Source organism: Triticum urartu, chromosome 1 (assembly GCF_003073215.2).
Source record: "Triticum urartu cultivar G1812 chromosome 1, Tu2.1, whole genome shotgun sequence".
Classification (NCBI taxonomy): Eukaryota; Viridiplantae; Streptophyta; class Magnoliopsida; order Poales; family Poaceae; genus Triticum; species Triticum urartu.
Genome location: NC_053022.1, coordinates 578,600,865 through 578,610,487, shown reverse-complemented (window position 1 = coordinate 578,610,487; position 9,623 = coordinate 578,600,865).

Genomic DNA, 9,623 nt, shown 5'->3' with positions numbered 1-9,623 from the left:
CACAGCTAAGTGATGCGACTCCTTTGGTGCCGCTTGAAATCGAGCACACATGCAAACACTAAGCATGATATCTGGCCTAGATGCACATAAATAAAGCAAAGACCCAATCATGGAGCGGTATACCTTTTGATCGAACTCTTTACCATTGTCGTCAGGACCTAGATGATGTTTGGCTGGCATTGGTGTTGTGAAGCCTTTGCAGTCTTGCATACCGAACTTCTTCAGGCAATCTTTGAGATACTTCTCTTGAGATATGAAGATGCCATTGCGCTGTTGTCGGATTTGAAGACCAAGAAAGAACTTCAGCTCCCCCATCATGGACATCTGATATTGCTCTTGCATCATATATCCAAACTCTTCACTGTACTTCTGATTGGTGCAGCCGAAGATAATGTCATCCACATATATTTGGCACACAAACAGTTCACCATCGTATGTCTTCGTGAAAAGAGTGGGATCCAGGGAACCGGGTATGAAGCCTTTGCTCTTCAGAAAGTACTTGAGTGTATCATACCAGGCCCTAGGGGCTTGTTTGAGGCCATACAGTGCCTTGTGAGCTTGTATACCATATCAGGATGTTTTGGATTTTCAAAACTAGGTGGTTGTGCAACATACACTTCTTCTTCAATCTTGCCATTGAGAAAGGCACTTTTCACATCCATTTGATATAGAAGTATGTTATGATGATTTGCATAGGCCAGCAGTATGCGTATGGCTTCAAGCCTAGCCACAGGAGCAAAAGTTTCATCGAAGTCAATGCCCTCTACTTGAGTATATCCTTGAGTAACGAGACGAACTTTGTTTCTGACAACTTGACCATGCTCATCTTGCTTGTTGCGGTATATCCATTTTGTGCCTATTATGTTGTGCTTCCGTGGATCAGGACGCTTAACCAGTTCCCATACATTATTCAGCTCAAACTGTTGAAGCTCTTCTTGCATAGCTTGAATCCATTTAGGTTCCATGAAGGCTTCTTCAACTTTCTTGGGTTCTGATATTGAGACGAATGCGAAATGCCCACAGAAGTTTGCTAGCTGAGTTGCCCTTGAACGAGTGAGTGGACCAGGTGCATTGATGCTGTCAAGTATTCTTTCAATCTGCACTTCATTTGCAACACGAGGATGTATAGGGCGAAGACTTTGCTCTTGCTGATCTGCGTTGTTGTTTGGAGGAATGTCTTCATGCTGAGCATTGTCTTCATGTTGATCAGGTGCTGAGATGATGAGTTCTTCTTCGGGATGAGCTTCAGAAGGCATAATCTCTCTAGTTCCCATAAGCTTGATTGATTCACTAGGATGGAACTTCATCTAGCACATTTGGCAGCTGCTCTCTTTGTGAACCGTTGGTCTCATCGAACCGCACATCCACTGTTTCAACCACTTTGTAATGAAAGAGATTGAAGACTCTGTAGGAGTGCGAATCCTTTCCATATCCAAGCATAAAACCCTCATGTGCTTTTGGTGCAAATTTTGAGGTGTGATGTGGGTCCTTGATCCAGCACCTTGCGCCAAATACTCTGAAGTAACTGACATTTGGCTTCTTGCCAGTAAGGAGCTCATAAGATGTCTTGTTCAGTAGCTTGTGAAGATAAACACGATTGATTGTATGGCATGCAGTATCAATGGCTTCGGGCCAGAATTTTCTTGGGTCTTGTATTCATCTAGCATCGTTCTGGCCATCTCAATTAGTGTTCTGTTCTTGCGTTCGACGACGCCATTCTGCTGTGGCGTGTACGGGGCTGAGAATTCATGTGTGATGCCCAAGGTATCAAGATATGTATCAAGGCCAGTGTTCTTGAATTCAGTGCCATTGTCACTTCTGATGTGCTTTATCTTGGCGCCAAAATTGTTCATAGCTCGATTTGCGAAGCGTCTGAAGACATCCTGCACTTCAGTCTTGTAAAGGATTATGTGCACCCAAGTATATCTAGAATAATCATCAACAATTACGAAGCCATAGAGGCAAGCAGAAGTAGTAAAAGTTGAGTAGTGAGTGGGACCGAAAAGATCCATGTGAAGCAGTTCGAAGGGTTGAATACATCCTGCACTTCAGTCTTGTAGACATCCTGCACTGCACTTCAATCATCAACAATAACGAAGCCATAGAGGCAAGCAGTAGTAGTAAGAGTTGAGTAATGAGTGGGACCGAAAAGATCCATGTGAAGCAGTTCGAAGGGTCGAGTAGTGGTCATGATTGCCTTCGAGGGATGTTTGGCCCTCGTCATCTTCCCTGCTTCACAGGCACCGCATAAGTGGTCTTTCTTGAACTTGACGCCCTCGATGCCTATGACATGCTTCTTCTTCGCAAGGGTGTGGAGGTTCCTCATGCCAGCATGCCCAAGCCTCCGATGCCAGAGCCAGCATTCTGAAGCCTTTGCTAGAAGACATACTGAAAGCTGTGGTCCTGCTGAGAAATCTACCACGTGCAAATCATCTTTTCGATACCCTTCAAACACTAGAGACTTGTCAGATTCCATTAGAACAAGGCAACGATATTTTCCAAATATTACGATCATGTTCAAATCGCAAAGCATTGAGACAGACATTAAGTTGAAGCCAAGGGATTCAACAAGCATGACTTTATCCATGTGTTGATCCCTTGAGATTGCAACTCTACCTAGACCCAATACCTTACTTTTACCAGTGTCAGCAAATGTGATGTGGCTCTTGTCGGATGGACGTAAGGTTGAGTCCATAAGAAGACTTCTTTTGCCAGTCATGTGATTTGTACACCCACTATCAATAATCCATTCTGAAGACGCTGGTGTCGTACCCTACAGTGCAGTTAGGGGGATAGGCTTCACCAAGAGCATTGTGAAGCAAAAACATTTGACGAACCAGTGGGTTATGAAAGCTTAGATCCAGGTTAGGACTAATAGGGAGAGTAGCAAGCGATTCAGACGAAGTACATAGTAAGACCATTTGGGCATTTGATCTTGCGCCCTACAAGATGTTTAAGGTCCCCAGCAATAGCGTCAGACGATTTTGGTTTTCTGCTGGAGACCTTTCCCTGCAAAAGAGAGTTAAGCTTCTTAGCCACCCACATCTTCAAGGGTGGCTTAGAAGCAATAAGTCTAAGTGCAGCATCTGAGAATTTTGGCTTTGAAGCCCTAGCACAGTCTTGCAGGCGGACAATAGTACTCATAAGAATAAGCAGAATAGTTCTTGGTCTTATGAACATGGCGGTTTGATGAAACGCTCTCATATTCATATGCCTGAGTATGGTTTCCCTGCAAAACATTTGCGTTAGTGCGACTCAGGTGAGTCCTCTGTCTGTATGAAGCCTTTGGACCGTATGAAGCCTTTGGTCTGAGGTTTGTCTTCTTCACGTGAGGTGTCATGATGACATTCACAGGAAGACTCTCCAGACACCTTTTCGGAACCCAGATCTTCTTCATAGGCGGTCCATTCCTGCAGTTAGTACCAATGTACCTGGCAAACACTTCACCATTCTGATTCTTAAACAGTATAGTTTGCATCAAAGGATTCATCAATGATAATGGGGTTAGCACAAGTGAAGCCAGATAGATTGGATGGATCTGCTGAAGGTTCCTTTGCAGCAACCCATGGTTTTGGGGTACTGCTCAGGTTTCAGTAAGAGCCATCTGCATTCATTTTCCTTACGAACCCAACACCCTCTTTCCTAGGGTTTCGGTTCAGAATCTGCTTTTTCAGGACATCACATAGCGTCTGATGCCCTTTAAGACTTTTGTACATCCCTGTTTCAAGCAATGTCTTCAACCTAGCATTCTCATCAGCAATAGCGGTGGTATCCTCAGCAGAGGGGTTAGTTACCACATCAACAGTTGAAGATATTGCAACAGCAGTAGCAGTAGAACATTCAGCAACAGAAGTAGCATTATCACGCTCAATGCATTTAAGACATGGTGGTTCAAATCCTTCCTGAGGCGGGACTGATCTGTTCGGAGCGAAGTGACTCGTTTTCCTTTTGAAGATCTTCATGAGCCACCCTCAATTTCTCAAGTTCTTGCTTCCTTTGAAGATAATCATAGGAAAGCTTTTCATGAGTTGTTGAGAGAGTATCATGACGATCTTCAAGTTCCTGATACTTAACGTGAAGGTTTTTTATGTCTTCAATTAAGGATTCAGATCGAGTCATTTCAGCACCCAACAGATCATCGCTTCTGTCTAACAGTTTTTGAATATGTTCCATAGCTTTCTGTTGTTCAGTTGCAATTTTAGCAAGTGTTTTGTAGCTAGGTTTTGAATCACATTCAGAGTCATCGTCACTAGATGTTCCATAGCGAGTAGTGCGTGTGTTTACCTTGGCACCGCGTGCCATGAAGCAGTAGGTAGGAGTGGAGTCGTTCTTGTCATTTGCGTTGGTGTCGGTGATGCAGTCATTGTCTTCAGTGTTGAAGATGGACTTGGCGACGTATGCTGTAGCCAGACTCGCAATGCCAGAATCAGACTCCTCCTTAGACTCCACCTCTGCCTCCTCAGATGCGGACTCCTCCTCTGAATCCATCTCCTTTCCAACAAACGCACGTGCCTTGCCAGATGAGCTCTTCTTGTGTGATGAAGACTTTGATGAAGACTTGGAAGAAGACTTTGAGTATTTCTTCTTCTTCTTGTCGTCAGAATCATATTCCTTGCTCTTCTTCTTCCTTCTATTCTCATTGTCCCACTGTGGACACTCAGAGATGAAGTGTACAGTTTTCTTGCATTTGTGACATGTTTTCTTCTTGTAGTCATGAGCAGAAGCTTCATCATTCCTTGAGCTTGATCGTGAAGATTTTCTGAAGCCTTTCTTCTTGGTGAATTTTTGGAACTTCTTCACTAGCATTGCAAGTTCTCTTCCAATGTCTTCAGGATCATCAGAACTGCAGTCAGATTCTTCTTCAGATGAGGAGACAGCTTTTGCCTTCAAGGCGCGAGTTCGCCCATAGTTGGACCGTAGATATCTCTTTTCTCAGAAAGCTGAAACTCGTGTGTGTTGAGCCTCTCAAGTATGTCAGACAGATCGAGTGTCTTGAAATCAGGACGTTCTTGAATCATCAGGGCCAGGATGTCAAACGAACTATCAAGTGATCTCAGCAGCGTTTTGACGATTTCATGTTTGGTGATTTCAGTGGCGCCGAGGGCTTGAAGCTCATTTGTGATGTCAGTGAGTCTATCAAATGTGTGCTGGACATTCTCATTGTCATTTCGCTTGAAGCGGTTGAAGAGATTGCGAAGGACACTGATTCGTTGATCTCTCTGGGTTGAGATGCCTTCATTGACCTTGGAGAGCCAGTCCCAGACCAGTTTGGATGTCTTCAAGGCACTCACACGGCCATACTGTCCTTTGGTCAGATGACCACAGATGATGTTCTTGGCAGTAGAGTCCAGTTGAACGAATTTCTTGACATCAGCAGCAGTGACACCTTCTCCAGCCTTGGGAACGCCGTTCTCGACGACATACCATAGGTCGACGTCAATGGCTTCAAGATGCATGCGCATCTTATTCCTCCAGTAGGGATATTCAGTTCCATCGAAGACGGGGCATGCAGCAGAGACTTTGATTATCCCTGCAGTCGACATAGCTAAAACTCCAGGTGGTTAAACCGAATCACACAGAACAAGGGAGCACCTCGCTCTGATACCAATTGAAAGTGCGTTATATCGACTAGAGGGGGGTGAATAGGCGATTTTTATGAAAGTCTTCAAAACTTGGGAGTTATGAAGACAAACAGTGAAGAATATGCCTATTACTATGCAGCGGAAGTTAGATTACACTAGGCCAGCCATGGTCATGTATTCAATAGAGTGAAAGCACAGTGACAAACAGCTTCAGTGTAATAAGGATCAAGTAGGAAGAAGTTATGAAGCCAAACAGATCATGCATTCACGTTGTGAAGACAAATGATAAAGCAAGCACGCAATGACTTCACAATGAGTAACAGCAAGAGAAGGAAGTGAAGATGAAACCAGTGACTCGTTGAAGACAATGATACGTTGGACCAGTTCCAGTTGCTGTGACAACTGTACGTCTGGTTGGAGCGGCTAGGTATTTAAACCTTAGGACACACAGTCCCGGACACCCAGTCCTGAACACACAGTTCAGGACACCAAGTCCTCACCGTAATCTCCTTGAGCTAAGGTAACTTAGTCCTCACCCAATCACTCTGGTAAGTCTTCAAGGTAGACTCCCAAACCTTCACAGACTTCGTTCACTGGCAATCCATGATGTCTCTTGGATGCTCTAAACGCGACGCCTAACCGTCTGGAGGATTCACAGTCCTCAAGTGTAATAAGTCTTCAGATCACACAGACAAGAAGACTTAAGTGATGCCCAATTTACTCTGGCTCTGGGTGGTTAGGGCTTTTCTCCTCACTAGGAATTTTCTCTCAAAGGCTTCGAGGTGGGTTGCTCTCAAACGACAAAAGCCGTGCACTGAAATCTGAGCAGCCAACCGTTTATGGTTGTGGGGGTGGGCTATTTATAGCCACTTGGCAACCCGACCTGATTTGTCCGAAATGACCCTGGGTCACTAAGGAACTGACACGTGTCTCAACGGTTAGATTTCGAACTCTCATGGCAACTTTACTTGGGCTCCAAGCAAAGCTGACTTGTCCGGCTTTGGACAAGATTCGCTCTCATTGTCTTCACTCGAAGACATAGGTTTTTGATTTAGGCATCACTTCAGTCATTCTGACTGGTTCTCCTGGACCCCACTTAACAGTATGGTGGTTCCTATGACTCAATAAGAATAAAAGGAACTACGAAAGATCGAAGTCTTCGAGTTTCATAGGCTTCATAACGTGTCTTCAGTTGTCATAGTCTTCAATGTGAATATCTTCATATACCACCTTTGTCTTCAATGTCTTCATTCATTTTTAGGGGTCATCTCTGGTAGTAAAACCGAATCAATGAGGGACTTCTACCTGTGTTTTCCTGCAATTCTCACAAACACATTAGTCCCTCAACTAGGTTTGTCGTCAATACTCCAAAACCAACTAGGGGTGGCACTACATGCACTTACACTATATGGTCTCTTTGATATTGGCCCAGTGGCTGGCAAAAGCTCAATCAAAAACTCAATGTCTCTATTCGGTGGCATGCCTGGCAACTCTTCAGGAAATACATCAGGAAAATCCTTTACCACTGGTACTTCCTCCTGCACAACTCCTGATAAGGAATTTACTTGTGTCATGTTTGGCACATGCCGGGATACATACTTGATCCTTCTCCCTTCTGGTGTGGTAAGCAAAATTGACTTACTAGCGCACTCAATATTCCCTTCATACTTTGATAACCAATCCATGCCTAATATCACATCCAATCCTTGAGATTCCAATACTATTAGGTCTGAGGGAAAACATAGTTACCAATCCTTAATGGTAACCGATCACACCATAGACTTGCCACATACTCTGCTCCTGGCGAGGTTACTAACATGGGTGACCTAAGGGCTTGGGTTGGTAGGTTATACTTATCCACAAATCCCCTTGATATGTATGAATGCGATGCACCAGTATCAAAAAGAACGGGTGCAGTAAATGACTTAACCAAAAACTTACCTATTACTGCATCGGGATGAGCTTCAACCTCCTCCACATTAACGTGGTTCACCTGTCCCCTGTTGAAAGGGTTCGGCTTCTTTCCAGAGCTTCCATTGCCGTTTTGGCCTTCAGGACATTCATTTGCATAATGTCCTGGCTTCGAACACTTATAGCAAGTGACGTGGCTCAAGTCCTTCTTGGCTGGGGTTGATGGCGTGCTGCGGTTATGGCCATTGCTTCCTCCATTCCCATTACCATTCTTGGTGCCATTGTGATTGTGCGAGCTACCTACTCCATGGGTATGCTGAAAATGTCCTCCCGGTCTAGGGGTAAAACGTGGCTTCTGCTGAGCTCCTGAATTATACTTTCCTTGTCCATACTTTCTCTTGCGGTTCTCAATTTGCTGCTGCTTCCCTTCAATCATAAGAGCACGGTCTACCAACTCCTGGTAGTTGTTGAAGGTGGCTACCATCAACTGCATACTCAACTCATCATTCAGTCCTTCCAGGAATTTCTCCTGCTTAGCTGCATCCGTAGCAACGTCATCTGGGGCATAACGTGCTAGCTTACTAAACTCCTCCACATACTGGCCAACTGTCCGTCCTCCTTAGCGCAAGTTACGAAACTCACGCTTCTTCATGGCCATTGCTCCTGCTGAAACATGGGCAGTACGAAAAGCCTGCTGAAACTGGTCCCATGTGACAATGTCGACTGGGAAGGTGGATGTGAAATTCTCCCACCAGGATGTTGTGGGTCCTTCTAACTGATGTGCGGCAAACTTAACCTTCTCCACATCTGTGAATCCTGCTGTGGTCAACTCCCTAGCTATCTTGCGGAGCCAATCATCTGCTACTATCGGCTCGGTGCTACTGGAAAACACCGGCGGATTCAGCCTAAGAAAACGGGCTAAGTGGTCAACAGGTGGTGGTGGTGGTGGGGTGTTGTTGTTGTTCCCTTGATTCTGATTCTGAACTAGCAACTGCATCAAGGTGTTCTGCTGCTGGATCAACTGGGTGAGCTCCGGCGGAAAAGCAAATCCGGGGTCACGTCTCGGAGGCATCTGAGGGTTTAGAAAAGATGAGATATAAGAATAGAGGGGGTCTAAAGAGAAAACACTACCCATATGCACATGAGGCAAAAGCACACAATTCACTTCAATCAATCAAACAAAGGCATACAATCGATCTAGCTATCGCAAAAGTGCTCGGACTACTATATTTACATGGTGGACTACTACTACTGATGAGGTGGTCTACTAGAAATATTCTACGGTTGTAGACTCCATGATATCTGCTCCTGCTTCATCAACATAGTCATCATCGCTACTATCTTGTTCCGAGTCAGTGCCGTCAATGATGATGTAGTCCTCCGGGCTAATCTCCTTGGGTTCTTCGTCTTCATCTACTGGTGTCGGGCCTCCCATAAATATTTCTATCTTCTTAATCAGATCGTCATTCTTCTCCACCAATACTTCAATTTCTTCTTCATAATCTTCGCGTGTAGCCTTGAGTTCTTCCTCCAGTTCCTTGATTCTAGTCTTAGCCTTCTTCAGATCTATCATGTCGGCGCACATCTGATTCTCCTGTCATCGAATGTGCTGGTTTAACTCCTGAATAAAAGCTGCAATTGATCTATCTTTCCTGGTGCTGATCATCTCCCAGTGTTCATCTCGGCGCCCACAAATCTGGTAGATAGTATCCTTAAGATCCTTGCGGTAGACTTCTCCAATGCGTCCCATGGCGATGTGAGCTGCCATGCTCTTTCCTAGACTCCAAGTTGGTGCATCAAAAGAAAACTCTATGGGCTCAGTGACTGGCATGAACGTCCTACCTGGAACTTGAACTTGAATCATCCAGCGCTCTTCTTCAGGTAAAGTGGCGTTGTAGGTTCCCGTGAAGCTTGGTACTCCTATGTTCAGGTATCTAGTGACTTCCTTCAAGTGGCGTCCAAAGGGTGTATCTTCATCCGGTTGGGTGAACTTGTTCCTTGCATCCGCCATCCTAAAGAGTAGAAAAGATGAGAAGTCAGAAGAGAAGAGAGTGAGTAGAGATCTAGGTCTTTAGCTTAGTGGTCGCGACCAGACCTCAAACAGTCTGATCTCTGTGCTCCAGTGTCATC